Raw genomic sequence first — 16629 nt, 5'->3', positions numbered from 1 at the left:
GATCGAGAAACATGGCTCTTTATTTTCTCTGCTATTTGCTATCTCTTCCATTACAAGCCTTGAGATGAACTTAACTCTTGATAATGTGGTAATAATTTACTGCACTGTTGTTGTGGATAGGGGCTATTATTGGATATTTGAGAAATAATCCCAATCCAAGAGTTGATTTTAATTTTGAGAAGTTTGGTATTGTGTTAGTAACAGAGACATAATAAATTTAGCATAGGCAGTTGCTTTTGTTCTCAGCAGTCATCCTTTTCTTAGGGATACTGTCTTATTCTTGTTTAAGATTAACTTGACTTTTTAATTCAGAAAATACTGACAAAAGTTTATCATTAGTGATTGTACTTCCCTGGTGATATGGTTTAGCTGTGTGGTTTGGCCCAATCTCATCTTGAATTGTAATCTCCATAATCTCCACCTGTAGAGGGAGGAGCAAGGTGGGAGGTGATTGGATCATGGTGGTGATTTCCCCGCTGCTGTTCTGTGATAGTGAGTGAGTTCTCGTGAGATCTGATGGTTTTATAATTATCTGGCGTTTCCTCTGCTTGCTTTTGTCTCTTTTACCTGCTGCCGTGTAGGACATACTTCTTCCCCTTCTGCCGTGATTATAAGTTTCCTGAGTCCTCCCCAGCCATGCAGAACTGTGAGTCAATGAAACTTCTTTTCTTTATAAATTACTCAGTCTTGGGTATTTCTTTATAGCAGTGTGAAAATGGGCTAATACACCTGGAAAGTTGAAATATTTATATATTGGAAAGGGAGAGGAACTGCAGTGAGGTACATCTTTCACCTATTTTCTATGTTTTGTTTGCATTTTTATTTACAGTGAGATGTGTATACTTTGCAACTAAAGTAAATTTGAAAAAATTTTAATTTTTCTCATTTCTCCTATGTTTAGTCATTTTTTTCCTGGAAAAATGAGAGGAGAAGGGTGCTTCATTTTTAATAGTTCTTAAAACAGCTGGATGGTATATATAATTAAAAAGGCTAGCAAAAGAAAAAAAAAGCCATGGATATTATCAAAAGCCAAAAACAAAACCAAAACAGAATGAATGAGAGAAATGAGTGGCAAGATCACTCAAAAGGCCAAATGTAGAATTATTCATAGAAAAATTAAAGAATATTTATTACATTGAATGATACATGTTTACAAAAATTTTTACCATGACATAAATTCTAAAACATTATAAAAATCTTATTCAATTAGGATGGAAAGCAAACTAAAAAAATATATATTTTAAATTGTATTTTATTTGCAATTGACAAGTAACAATTGTGTGTGCATATATATAGGGTATAGTGTGATGTTGTCATACACATATATTCAGTAAGATTATCAAACTAAGCTAACATCCATTACCTCATATTCTTATAATCTTTACAGTGAAAACTTTAAAATTAATCCATTTAGCAATTTTGAAATATATAAGACATTATTAAATATAGTTATTATGCTGTGCAATAAAGCACCCAGAACTTACTGAACTTTGTACCTTTTGACCAACCCTTCCCCTTTCCCTGTCCTCCTGCTGCCCCAGTCTTTCGGAGCCACCATTCTACTCTCTACTTTTATGACTTCAAAGTTTTTAGATTATGTAAGTAAGATCATGTGATATTTGTATTTCTGTGCCTGGCTTATTTCACTTATCTAAATGTTGTCACAAATGACAGAATTTTCTTCCTCTTGGGAGTTGAATAATATTCTACTGTGTATATGTATCTCATTTAAAAACTATTATTTTACATTTTAAGCATTTTTAAAAAGAATTTTATTTTAGCGTCATATATCCCATTTCCATTACAATTCTTTCTTTCTTTCCCTTTTCCCTTTCCTGTTTTCCTTTTCTTCTTTCTCCTGGATTCAGGAGGTACATGTGCAGGTTTATTACTTGGTATATTACATCTGGTGAGATTTGGCTTCCAGTGTACCTATTACCCAAATAGTGAATATTGTACCCAATAAGTAATTGTTTATCCCTCATCTTTCCCCACTCTCTCCCCCTTTGAAGTCCCTAATGTCTGTTATTTCCATCTTTATGTCCATGTGTACCCATTGCTTAGCTCCCACTGGTAAGAGAGAACATATAGTAGATGATTTTCTGTTTCTGAGTTATTTCACTTGGGGTGATGGCCTCTAGCATTTGTCCTTGGACACTTACATAAGTAACATTATGAATTACATCTTTTGTATTTTTTACCTACTACATATCTTTATCACCTCAATCAGGATATAAGCCAATTAAGGGCAGGGGCAATATTCTGTTATTATAGATGCTCTCCAAAAAGCCCAGCTTTGCAAATGACATATTTTTATAAATACTTGTTGAACACTCTGACGGTTTATATTAATTTTGTTACCCAAATTCATTTGGCTTACCTTTTCTTTTCCCAAGCTGATATTATTTGTGCTTAACATGAGTAAGGTTAGCTGCAGTGAGAATTCTACTCTGTGAGTCTAATTACAGACTCTCGGGTAAACTGATTTCCATGACTCAACTGTCATCAGATCTTGCAGTCATCAAGTATATTTCTCTTGATTGATAAACACACATCTTTGTGTGAAAGAAACAGAGATGGTTAGATGCAGTGGTGTTCTGGAGTCTGCCCTGCTGTTTTGTAACAGCTGATCGTGCTTATCTCTTTTCAAGTCCTTTCAAAAACTCATGGCTATGTGAAATTATACCATGGAAGTCAGTAAGCACTACAAATTTGGTATACCCCCACCCCTCCACGGATGCCAGTGGTTAAACATTTAAGAGCAAGCATATCATTTTGTAGATAGTACCCACAATTGCTAAAACCAACTCTTGTAGTGTCCTGGGTGATAAAGAGGCAACATAAGATGTTGCTTTTCCTTATACAAGTAACTTATACAAATAGCTGATGGCAACAATGATGATGAAACTGTTATGTTAATAGTTAACATGCTGTCTTCAGCTCTTTTCTAAGTGCTTTAGAGATACATCAGTTCATTTAATCCTCGTAACAACCTAATGAAGTAGGTATGTAGAGGAATCTTGTTAATCCCACTTAATAAGTGGCTCAATCAGTGCCTAGATGAGGAAACACAGTGATAAAGAACAGTGAAACAAGCATAGCTGCTGGAAAGTTACTAAGAAAAATGATCTATTTGAATGAATAAGCTACATATAGTCATTCTTTTGTTAAATATTAACAGGGATAATTAAGATAACAATTACCTCAAAATTCTTTGTTTTTAAAGTTTCTTATAGAAGAAATATTTCTGAATACATTTCATATTTACAAATAAATTTTTCTTTAGTAAGTAGCTGCATATTTTGTTATTGTGAAACATGCAGAACTTATCCTAACTTCTCTTTACCTTTTTGGGCTTCTAAATAGCATGCATCTGCAGCTGCTGCACTGTAGCAGTTTGAGAGAACTTTGTTCCTTTGTATGCTATGATTTATGTATAATAGAAAAAATCTCTTGAGTTTCATCGCATGATGTAAATTTGTGTCCTGTTCAGTTTTCCCTTTCTATTTGACAGCCCATCAGCAATATTTGTATGTTGTACACAATATGTGGTGCAAATATTTCATGAGAAATTTTGATCCATAAGTAATCTATTCACTTTAGTACTCCTAGATGCAATATTGTCCAAGAATGGTTCTTTAATAAAATAATAGTAAACACAAACTTGATGGAAAAGTACTCTAAATTGAATTATTAAAATATGAATGCCAATCTTTCTGCAGAAGTGATGGTGGATTGAAGAGAAGAGGGAGATTAAAATGAGCTTGCATTTTCTGAAACATTAAAAAAAAACTTCAGTCTAGCTTATCTTGAATGTGCATGAATATTGTTATCAACTGATAATCTGAAACCCAGATTCTGTGCCTCATTCCTGTTGGTAATGGGGTGGAGCTCTATTTGAACCTGAAGAAAGGAAAATGTAGAATAGCTTCCTAAACAAAAATCATCCACTGTTATGAAAAGAAAACTAATGCACTATATGGCTCCTCCATAAAATCTCTCTATAGTCCTGCAGGAAAAACATTTTATTTTTCATTCTAAAATTCCACAAATACTCTTCAATATGATAACTTAAAAATTCACGAGGTCAGGAGATCGAGACCACGGTGAAACCCTGTCTCTACTAAAAATACAAAAAAAATTAGCCGGGCGTGGTGACGGGCGCCTGTAGTCCCAGCTACTCGAAGAGGCTGAGGCAGGAGAATGGTGTGAACCCGGGAGGCGGAGCTTGCAGTGAGCCGAGATCGCGCCACTGCACTCCAGCCTGGGCGACACAGCAAGACTCCATCTCAAAAAAAAAAAAAAAAAAAAAAATTCAACCTATTAATAATTTATGTGACAATTATGGACTGTGTATAATTTTTAAGAAATGCTATTTTTTTTTACCCTGATAGTCACTGGGTTCTTATTTTTACTACACAGAAAATATAAATTGGTATCTTCTGGAGTCATTAGTGACATGACTAACATTTCAAAACTCAATATATATGAATTATCTCATATCTTTCAAGGAGCTGTATGTCCCAGTAGCATCCATGTAATGATGCTTTTTATAAAATTTCTAATAAAAATGTTAATGGATGCAATGCCACAATGGTCTACAGTTCAAACAACTGACTAGTTATTCTAATAGATCTAATTCTGTGTAAATAAAGCAGAAATTGATAAACTTTTGCTGTAAAGGCAAGGTAGTAAATTTTCTAGGCTTTGAAGGAAAGGCAAATGTTGAAGATTTCTAGATACTTATATCACCATTTAAAATGTAACTATATAAAAATGTACAAACTTTACTTAGTTTGCAAAAAAATGGTATCAGGCAAGATTTGACCCTTGGTTCATAGTGTGCAATGACAAGAGCACCCCCCAAAATTAGGCGAAAATAAGATTCCTCACTTAGTCCCTAGACGGCAATGCCAGAGACTCCACTGTTCAGGAACTTTGAAAGTCCAGTCTATTCCTCTCCAAGGAGCAAATTTTCTCTTTTAAGTGCCTAGGAAGCCCAAAAAGCTTAAATGTACCCTAACGAACAGCTGGAGACTCATTCAGTCCTTTGATATGCTCCAAATAATGGAAAGGCTGTTGGTACAAATTGAGCTCTGGGGTTGGTAGAATGTTATTTAAGAATAGTGGAGAGTGAAAATAAGCCCCTGGTCTCACCCATCGCAGGGACATCACCTTTCTCTGGTACATCTGAGGGTAAAGTGTCCAGTGTTTCTCTCAATGAAGAGTCTCATCTGCAGATTGCAGGGCCTTTGAGTTAATGCTCCTTTGACTCGGTTCCTCTTCTACTTTCCCACAGATATTTTAGTTTATACATACAATAATTTTCCCAGGTACAATGTGGCCAAAGGAAACTGTCTTGAATCATCTAATGTTTCTGCCACAAATAGGACCAAGAAATACTTTGTTTTTGTCTCTGTACTTGGGTAAGCTGTCTGCTTACCTGTTGCCCCTCACCATTTCAGTAGCCCCCACTAGCTTCATCTAACACTTGATTGGCCCTTTCTAACACAAAAAGAAATTTGAGTCTTTTCATTCTGGAAGAGGTAATCCTTCCCATTTTAGAAGGTCCAGGGATTCTTATCAAATGTTCTACTACTTGCTTGGATCATGATTTACACAGTGTATTAGTCAATTCTCATGCTGCTAATAAAGATATACGTGAGACTGAGTAATTTATAAAGAAAAGAGGTTTGACTCAGTTTCACATGGCTGGGAAGGTCTCAGGAAACTTACAGTAATGATGAAAAGAGAAGCAAACACGTCCTTCCTCATGTGGCGGCAGGAGAGAGAATGAGAACCAAGCAAAGGGGGAAGCCCCTTATAAAACCATCAGATCTCATGAGAACTTACTCAGTACCATGAGAATAGCATGGGGGAAACTGCCCCCATGATTCAGTTACTTCCCCCGCAGGTCCCTCCCAAGACACATGGGGATTATGGGAACTACAAATCAAGATGAGATTTGGGTGGAGACAGAGCCAAACCATATCACATAGCAAAGAAAAAGGTACTTTTGTTAAATCTCTGCAAAAGGAACAGTCTCTGTGCACACTACCTCTAGGACAATGGGCCCTGATCTCCCTATATTTGTAATGTCACTATAAAAGTGATTCTTTGTGACACATCTACTTATGCAAATTTTCTATCCATTGCCTATGGTGAAACTATTGATTGTTGACATCCTGTATTGCTAGATGGCTTAAACACGAATTTAATGTGTGAAAAATGTATATATCCACAACAAAGGGTCAATGCACAGGGAGTATTGAGGAAGTGTGATGAAAAATTTTTTCTATCAAATTTTGTTTAATGGCCCAGAACTTATATTTTTGGTGTTAGATTGATATGTTCTTATTATTTTCTTTGAATGTTCTCTAATTAAACACAATTTCAAGATTTTTCCCATGTCAGGTAGGTCATAAAATGTACTTTCAAAAAATGGTGCTAATGGAACATGCTAATATGGTCAAATAATTGTAGCTACTGGAAATCTGCAAGCCAGTTATTGAATAATCAGTCATTACAAAATTGGGTTCATGGTATATGGTGACTAATGCATTTTAACATTACTTCTTTGCACCTGTGTAATGTGTAAGTATAATTGGTGTCTGTCCTAGTTATCATTTTAGTATGTGGTTTTTAAAATGAGAATAAGAATCTTTCTTCAGAAAAGATTCAGGCAGGACTATTAATTAGAAAATTGTATGCTTGTCATCAGAATTTATATCTTTTACAATATTTTTTCTCTCCAAATTATTCCTGTTTGCTAAATGCAGTGTTTCAGGAAAAAATCAACCATATAAGAGACGGGAATAATGTTTTCTTTGCTTGATAAAATTACCATTGACCTTTTGCTAGTAATGACATTGTTATTAATCTAAATTTTATTTCTTTTCCTTCAAAGTAGTATGATATTGTTTTTTCAAGACTGATACTTCATAGTAATGCCTTAATTTATAACTGTATACTTATTTAATGATCACATTTCATTTATAAACATATTTTATATACACATATGTTAGGTCTTGACACTTTTTCCCCAAAATCATTTATAATAGGAAAACCCAATATAAAACCCAGTGTCTTTCACTAAATACTTGTTGGGATTTATGCCAATAATGACTTCTCATGGTGTATTTTTAGGTCAACTTCTTTTCCCTGCTGCATATTATTTGTCTGCTAAAGGCAGAAGAGCAGGTGCACATAACTCTCTATGCAGTCCTGTCAGCCCACTCACTAGAATGCATGTGGTCAGAGTATTGACTTAGGCCAGCATATTTCAACATTGCCACCCAGTATAAGATCTAGGTTGCTTTGAATATCTGCCTTTCAGTAAGATTCAGATAGGAGAGATATTAAGTCCCAGCAATCATTCCACCTGTTAAAGGGCTTTAGACCATGCTTGTGAGCATGGATTTATTCTTTGTCACATTATTAATCATTCCACATAGCCTGTTGACAGTTTCACCATCAGCTGCAATGATAACAGTTGACAGTTGCAATATCAGATGACACTTGCTTGAGACACTCATCAACTATGTTAAGGTGAGATGCTATGAAGATCTGGGCCAATAAACAGATTTAACTGTCTTGTCTAATTAACATTTAGAGATACATTGTTCTCTAGAGACTGACTGTAAGAAAGGTAAGCGCTTGATAAAGCTAATTTACTATTTGCTGAGTGTCCAGCATTGTGCTCAATTTATTACATTCATGATCTCATTTAATTCCATGAGGCAGGTCATGTGTTTATTTCCATTTTACATATGAGGAAACAGAACAGAGAGGTTAAATAACTAAAAAATGAGTAAGAAGTCTCTGTTGCTTGAGCCACATGTTTGCTAAGAGCCCATATGTTGCAGTAACCATCTCCCATTTAAACCAGGCTTCACCATTTCCCAGATGTGGGACAGTTACATTCTCTATGCCTCAGTTTCTGCATTCAAATGAAGCATAATAATAGTTCTAAGGGTTACTGTGACAATCGCATACAATGATACACAAAACAGCCTGAGAATAATGATGGTGGCTCTCATCCAGCTAGCAAGTGGCCAAGTTAGAATTTGCATCTATCAGATTTCATAGCATAGGTTTAACTACTGTGTCATCTTACTTTGTGTAGACTTTACCTTCTGTTGTACAGCCACCTCCATATGTATAATAACTCCCTTACAGAAGCAAAATAAATCATCACTATGCTCTTACCCCATAAAGATGCTCTCTTTTGAGCAGCATGTTCAAATTAATGGACATACCTCTAGAGCCCACATATCATCACTCCTGGACAGTGCCTGTTGTGTAAGTGAAAAGGAAAGGAATCCAAAGCGGCCTGGGTTGCAGTTCAACACTTTCCTAGAAAACCTCATTGCAAAATTAATTTGTGTGAGCAGCTGTGGAGTTTCTGAAGAGGAGAGTTCACTGGAAAGGCACACTGTGAAAAGGAATTTGGGTAACTAATTCTGCTGTGGATTCCATTTTCCGACTGTAGGCATGAGAGAGGAAGTTCAACTCATTCAGTTTTTTTTTTTAATCTGTACCCATAAATAACAGCTCTGTTCTGTTCTTTACCCTAGAAGCTCTTTCTTGTTCTCTGAGGAGATGGAGTTGTACATTTCCTTTTGTGAGTAATGGCTCTATTAGATTAAATAAATAACATTTCACACTAATGTAGTTCACAAGAGGATTTAGAAGCCATTAAGAATGTATTTAAAATCTCACAATAGACCCTCTAGCTTAGTTCTCTGGAACAAATTATAGTTTCTGACACATTCAAATTATACCTTCAGAGAGGACTCTGAACATTTTTCAAAAGTGGGGCATTCAGTATCTCCTTGAAGAAAAATAGACTATTTTTTCTATGAAAGTTGCAGAGGAAAGATCAAATACTTTAGATAGCAAAGTATTTGGCTACTTCACTAGCAAAATAACACAAGGTTAAAGTAAGTTTAGTTATTTCACTTTTTGAATGTGTAATAAAAATTACCTTATTTATTTCTTTGATAAGTTCTCTTTTAGGAATATCAGAATCTAGCTTACTAGTTTATAAAATAGAACAGATCAATAAACCAAATAAATATATTCAAAACATCTCCAACTTCAGATCTATTAGAAAATTATGAAATAATGCTATTCCTTCATGTATTTCTTTCAAATTTTTTTCTTCTCGGTGACTCCCTTTTGTGTCCCCATACCTATCCCAGGTCACCAGTGTGCTCCCAAGTTTCCTTGTCTATCACTGTCCTTAATTGCAATATCATCACAAGAAAGCATGAAGTCTCTTTAATTTCTTCCCTAATCTAAAATTAATTATTTTTATCATTCAGGATGTGGACTATGCTGAATACTAGTCAGGTGAATATGTTTACCCACATTTGCCTTTTCAGTAAAATCTGGATCTAGTAGAGAATGCCAGTGTGGTGAATAACAGGGATTTTTGTTTGTTTGTTTTTTAAAATGAGAGAACCAGGAGCCAGAGAGGGCTTCATGGATCCTTCAAATCTCAGTTGAGCAGCTGCCAGCTTAGCTTGTGCATTGTATCAGCCTGAATCTGCTGCTGAGTAGAAATGACTTTGCTCAGGCTGCTTTGATAGGGATTAATGAGCCATGGGTTTTGGAGAAACACAACCAATAATCACTACTAAGAATTTCCTCTCAAGAATGGCAGGCCAGTTATACTGCAGGATCGCAGAGAAGGAAAAATTTTGGCTTACTGAGAACAAATCTCGAGTTTGGGTTAGCTGAATAACTGTGGGTGGAAAGATCAGGAATGGAATATTTAATTTATGAAACTGATCCAATTAGAAAGCACCTTATTGCAAAATTGTAGAGACCAGTGTTCAAGGTACCAAGATTCAGGCTGACAATGGAAAGTACTTAGTAGATGGCAACTTACCTGTACTGATTATTACACATGATTGAATTCCTCCTAGATTTAACTAAGGTATTAAGTACTCTAAAAGATGAATGTGGGAAAATTTTTAAAAACTCCCAATATTATAATATAATGTAAATGATAAACTTACCTTCATAAGCAAAATCTACAAGAAATTTACTTAATTTTTAAATTTTAATTTCTGGGGTACATGTGCACAACATGCAGGTTTGATACATAACTATGCATGTGCCATGTTGGTTTGCTGCACGCATCAGCTTATCATTTACATTAGGTATTTCTCCTAATGCTATCCCTGCCCCAGCCCCCCCACCCCTTTTTTTTCATTTTTGCTGTCGTCTTATCCATATATAATTCTAAATGAATTCTTCCAATAGAATTTTGTAACTCTACAGAGCTAGCTATGCTATCCACATATGGTGACTGAGCACTTTACAGCTAGTTTGAACTGAAATGCACTGTTAGTACAAAGTGCACACTGGATTTTGAAGATTTGGTCCAAAAGAGGTAAACATCTCAATAATGGGTTTTTGGGGTTTTTTTGTTTGTTTGTTTTGAGACGGAGTCTTGCTATTGTCGCCCAGGCTGGAGTACAATGGCGCAATCGCGGCTCACTGCAACCTCTGCCTCCAGGATTCAAGTGATTCTCTGGCCTCAGCTTCCCAAGTAGCTGGGATTACAGGCGCCTGCCACCACGCCCAGCTTATTTTTTTTTTTTTTTTTTTTTTTTTTTTGGTATTTTTAGTACAGATGGGGTTTCCCCATGTTGGCCAGGCTGGTCTCGAATTCCTGACCTCAGGTGATCCACCTGCCTCAGCCTCCCAAAGTGCTGGGATTACAGGCGTGAGCCACCACGCCCAGCAATAATGTTTTATATTTATCATATGTTACTAATACAGGAATAAAATATTTCTTTAAAAAAATGAGAAAAATATGCTATCCACCTATAACAATAATTTTTAGATTTTTATGCTAATGTCATTCCACTAATAAAGCAAGATAGATATTAAGAATAAATTTTATCAGTAGACAGTTTATCATTGTTAACAATAGTCAAGTCATATTAAAATCTTTTTTGACTAAGCTTAGAAATAGCATAAGGAAAGACTCTTCATAATTACAGCAGGGGATAAAAATCTATTATCTTGCCCTCTAAAAGGAAAAAAAAACTGCACTATTCCTTGGATAATTATTTGTGGGCATATTCTCTGAATGCCAACAACATAACCTTGCTCCAAGAGTAAGCAATGTGTGCAGCCCTATAGGAAAACAACATAGGGATAGAGGTTGCCTTTCTTTGAGTCAGGCTGCCATTCTTTTTGCCCTCTTCATAGTCTCTGGGACAACATTTATACCCATGGGAAAATACTTCTTATAGATACTTATACATCTTAATTTCTAGGTCTAAATTGGGAGGATGTGTGAGAAAAGGTGGGTCACATTCAACCCACCCTCCCTTCTTTAGAAAGGAGAAATGCATTCCTTTGACGATTTGTAAAAGTCTAGTCCTTCTGTTTTCATTTAAACAGGGAATTGGGTTAAAGATTTTCTCAAATAATCAGCTTTTAAATAAGTGGCCTCTTAAGTATAAGCTGTCATTAGTGTGATAGAATGTGCTAGGGGTGTGTAGGCAATCAAACTTACAATAAACCAGATTCAAGAATCTCTCTAGTTAATATCTATATGAACCAAGAAAAGACACTCTAGTAATACATACCTATATCTTCCCAGTGTGTTATTCTGACATTTTCTTCAAAATTACTCTTGTTTCTATCAATCTGCCTGATTCTGAGAAATGAAAATGGAAAGTAGCTATAAAGAAGACATTAAAATATTTAGCTCTTCACCGAGGGCGTTTTCTCATCTCTGATAAACGTGCCCTGAGTAAACCCCTGACTTTGAATTTCTTCAGTATCTGAGTACATAGTCAGGACAAGATTATGGCGGATTATAAGCCCCAGCTAGGCTTTACCAGAAGTCTCTTCATTCTAGGGCTTTCAAACTAGTGGAAAAGGGAGATTCAAGTGCGCTAATAAACATGATGGACAAATATTATAGTGATACACAGTACAGCAAGTAAGAAAATATTTGGTGTATAATATCTACATGTTTAAATATTTGATTCACACAATGATGTCCTGAATATGAGAATTCTGATTCTAATAAGACTGCCTTAGAGACTAATTCACAGAAGCATAGACAGTTGTCCAATGGAATAAAATTGCTTTGAACTAACATACCATTTAGACTTTGACTTTTCACAGGGTATAAGATCAGCTTGATAAAATTTTCATTTAGTTTTATTCTCATGAAGTCATAGACTAGGTAAATATATGAATTTGAGTAAATTAGCATAAATGAGAAAAAAGGCATACAGAATGGCAAGCATATGGAATAAGTATAGATTAATAGGTAGTAGGAAAGAAATAGGGGCAACAAACAACTTGGTGAGAAGAAAAAGAACAGTCCAGAGACTAATCAGGAGAGGTACACTAACAAGTTAATTTGCACAAAAACTGTATTAACAGAATCATTACTAGAAGTGAAGCAAATGTAGAAATAAGTTGTATTTCTTTTATAATTTATAATTGGTATTACTACCTGTTTTGATTGTAAGTAGGTTTTAGTTTATAGAGGGGACTGATTGAAACCCAGTGAGATTAATGCCACTCAAGGGAATTTTGTTACTCATAGTCTCCAGGAAAAGGGGGCATGCCACACCATACAGGGCCACATGGGGAAGCCCCAGGGTCATTCAGGAGGCAGAGGAGTGAGGGAAATTACAGCCCAGAGCCTTTATTGTGGTTTCCATGAGAAGACATGAATGAGGCAGTGATATGGTTTGGCTCTGTGTCCCCACCCAAAAGGGATCTAATCTCAGATTGTAATCCCCATGTGTTGAGGGAGGGACCTGGTGGGACATGATGAGATCATGGGGGCAGTTTCCCTCATGCTGTTCTTGTGATAGTGAGTTCTCAAGAACTGATGGTTTAAAAGTATGTGGTGGGTCCCCTAATCCCCCTCTCTCTCTCCTGCTGCCATGTAAGACATGCCTTGCTTCCCTTTCACCTTCACCATGACTGTTGGTTTCCTGAGACCTCCTCAGTCATGTGGAACTGTGAGTCAATTAAACCTCTTTCTTTATAAATTACCCAGTCTCAGGTAGTTCTTTATAGCAGTGTGAAAACGAACTAATGCAGGGAAGGTAAATTTGAGTAAACATAGGATAGGATAGTTGGAATAACTTCAGTGGACTCTCCCCAACTATCCTATCCTATGTTTACTCAATTTACTATTGAGTACAATTTACAATTTACTACAGGGAGAGCTCCAGTTGTCCAGCACCTGGCCCTGGGGTGACTTAGGGCAGAGGAAATACTGGCTTGGTGTGAGAGAGTTAGACGAAGGAGATGGTTAGAATATGGACTTTGAATTTGTTGGTTTGTATATGAAAGACATGCTCACAGGGGAGTTGTTTGCTAACTTTGGGAATTAACTAGCCCTGGGAGGGGCAGGTTCTCATTGACCAACAAGGCCCCCGAGAGGTCAAAGGATCATAAAATACAGAAAACAAAGAACATGATTATTACCCTACCCTAGTTTACATAGTTTTATAAGGCCCTCTTCTTAAGTACTTCTTAAGTTACTTAATATATCATTAATGTTAAATATTACCAAAGACATTTTAAAACATGTTATTATTTTCATATAATTTTTAAATTTACAATTAGGGGCTAAAATGTTCATCTAAGCTTACAAAATTTAAAAATGTTTTCTATTAGCTTTCAAATGCTTCCATCTCATTCTTCATTACTACAACCCCTTGCACAACTCAGGCCATCATTATTAGAGCTCCATTTTATGTTAAAATACATAAATCTAATAGATTACCATCCAAAATACATGAAGAACTTATATAACTTAATAGCAAACAACGAAAGAAAACCAACCCAATCAAAAAATGAACAAAGGACCTGAATAGACACTTTTTCAAAGAAGACATGCAAATGGCCAATGGTTATATGAAAATGTGCTTAACATCACTTCTTATTAGAAAAATGCAAGTTAAAATCACAATGAGATGATCACCTCAAACCTGTTAGAATGGCTGTTTATCAAAAAGACTAAAGATAACAAGTGTTGGCAAGGATGTGAATCACTTGTGCACTGTTGGTGGGAATGTAAATTAGTACAGCCATTATGGAAAACAGCATGGGGAGCGCTCAAAGAATTCAGATTCTACTATATGACCCAGTAAACCCAAACGAAATTAAATTAGCACCTCATAGAGATAACTGCTTTCATGATCATTGTGGTTTACAATAGGCAAGGTATGGAAACAACCTAAGTGTCCATCAATGGATGAATCATTTTAAAATTGTGGTTTATATATAAATAAAATATTCTACTTTAAAAAAAGATGAGGCCGGGTGTGGTGGCTCATACCTGTAATCCCAGCACTTGGGGGCCTGAGACAGGCAAATAACTTGAGGCCAAGAGTTTGAGACTAGCCTGGGCAACATGGTGAAACCCCATCTCTACTAAAAATACAAAAACTAGCTGGGCGTGGTGGTGTGTGCTTGTAATCCCAGCTACTCAGGAGGCTGAGATGGGAGAATTGCTTGAACCCAAGGAGGCAGAGGGTGCAGTGATCTGAGATTGCACTGCTGTACTGCAGCCTGGGCAACAAAGCAAGATTCTGTCTAAAAGAAAAGAAAAAGATACTGTCATTTGGGACAACGTAGATGAACCTGGAGGACATTATGCTAAGTGAAATAAACCACACACAAAAATGCTGCATGATCTCTCACTTATATGTGGAATCTAAAAAATGTCAAATATATAGAAATAGAGAGTAGTATAATGGTTACCAGATGTAAAGAAGAAAATGGTGAGATGCTATAGCAAAGACATGGAATCAACCTAAATGGCCGTCAGTAGTAGACTGGATAAAGAAAATGTGGTACAAACATGCTATGGAATACTCCACAGCCATAAAAAAGAACGAGATTGCCCTTTGCAGGAACATGGATGGAGCTAGAAGCCATTTACTGCATGTTCTTATAAGTGGGAGCTAAACATCAAGTATATATGGACACAAAGAAGGGAAAAACAGACACCATGGCCTACTTGAACGTGGAGGGTGGGAGGAGGGAGAGGATCAAGAAACTACCTATTGGGTACTATGCTTATTACCTGGATGGCAAAATAATCTGTACACCAAACGCCTGTAACATGCAATATACCTATATAACATACCTACACATGTACCCCTGAACCTAAAATAAAGGTTAAAAAGAAAACGGTGAAATGTAAGACAAAAGCTACAAACTTGAAGTTATGTAGGATAAAAAGTAGTGATCTAATATATAGTGTGAGGACTCTAGTTAATAGTATTGCATACAGAATATCTGCGAAGAGTAGATGTTAGCTACTCTTACCAAAAAACAAAGGTAACTATGTAAAGTGATATGTTGATTTGCTTGACTGTGGTAATCATTTCATTGTGTATATCAAAACATGGTATACACCTTAATAAAAATAAGGGAAAATAATAACATACAGGGTTTGAAAATAATGACAAGTATTATGAAGGGGAGACAGTAATTTAGGTGGAATGTTAAATATTAAGCTGTATTTGTGGGAATATCAGTCTTGTTAATTGACTATACACTGATTTATTTTAAAAATGTATAAATCAAATCAGTATAAAGGAGAATTAATACCATAGGCAGTTTTGGTTCCATTTTTTCTCTTAACCCTAGAGAATATTAGATAAAGACAAATATAAGTCACTTTCACAAACCAACTTGCATATGCACACATACACACAAACAACATGAACATACATGTCACATGATGTCAGCTATATCTATTTTGAATTCAATGTTCTTAAGTAGAAATTCTGCAGAATGTTTTCCAAGATTAGGGTTACTGTTGTATAGGATCAAGTAAAAACATTTTTGAAAACTGTCATGGGTTTGAATTTTAGACAAAATATCACATAAGACATTTATTTCATTTTCATAATACATTAATATTTACTAATTATATTTTAATATACATTTTTATGTTCAGTTATAATTTTATAATATAGCCTACCATAGAGTTGTTAATGTTTTGCTGAAGAAATTAATATATTTATGATAAATACAAAATTTCATTTGGATCCATAGTATGCTGGGATGCAATTAACAAGACTGATATTCCCACAAATACAGCTTAATATTTAACATTCTACCTAAATTATCAGTGAACCCAGGAGGCGGAGGTTGCAGTGAACTGAAATCGCGCCACTCTAGCCTGGGTGACAGAGTGTGAGGCTCCATCTCACCAAAAAAAAAAAAAAAAAAAGTAGTTTTATATCAGAAGATTTGTTAGAAATCTCCGTTCGATGAACTACCTCAAGAAATATGTATCCATTAACCATAAGTCATGAATCCTTTTACATGTTACTAAAAACATATATGTTTAATGGTTTAATTTGAAGCACTGCTTTAGTGCTATAGTACATTAGGGTGGCTGGTTTGTTACACCCAATGCATGAAAAAAATGTGAGAACTCATTCAGACCTATTAGGAAAATGTATCATTTCTAGTGCTTTGAAAGCTGAATAACTTAAGTCTAGTGTTAACGGTGCTTACATGCAAGGCTATAAATCAAACTCTTTTGGGGAGATGAAAAAGGGTGGTAGCTGTTCCTGTTAGCAGATCTTAGTATTAATAATGATTTTG

General features: G+C 35.6%; 1 long non-coding RNA gene across 2 annotated transcripts in view; it reads left to right on the top strand.

Moving 5' to 3' along the window:
* Positions 1 to 498: 498 nt before the first annotated feature.
* The window catches only part of LOC129479444 (uncharacterized), a 658151-nt gene continuing 642020 nt past the window's right edge, over positions 499 to 16629 (top strand). The window contains exon 1 of one of the 2 annotated variants that reach the window (XR_010120264.1): positions 499 to 646. This is a non-coding gene — a long non-coding RNA (uncharacterized lncRNA). The remainder of the gene's footprint in view (positions 647 to 16629) is intronic. The other variant, XR_010120265.1, reaches the window with a different exon arrangement.

Source organism: Symphalangus syndactylus, chromosome 3, assembly GCF_028878055.3.
Source record: "Symphalangus syndactylus isolate Jambi chromosome 3, NHGRI_mSymSyn1-v2.1_pri, whole genome shotgun sequence".
Taxonomy (NCBI): domain Eukaryota; kingdom Metazoa; phylum Chordata; class Mammalia; order Primates; family Hylobatidae; genus Symphalangus; species Symphalangus syndactylus.
Note: the sequence above shows the minus strand (reverse complement) of the source record. Positions and strands in the feature narration are given on the sequence as shown.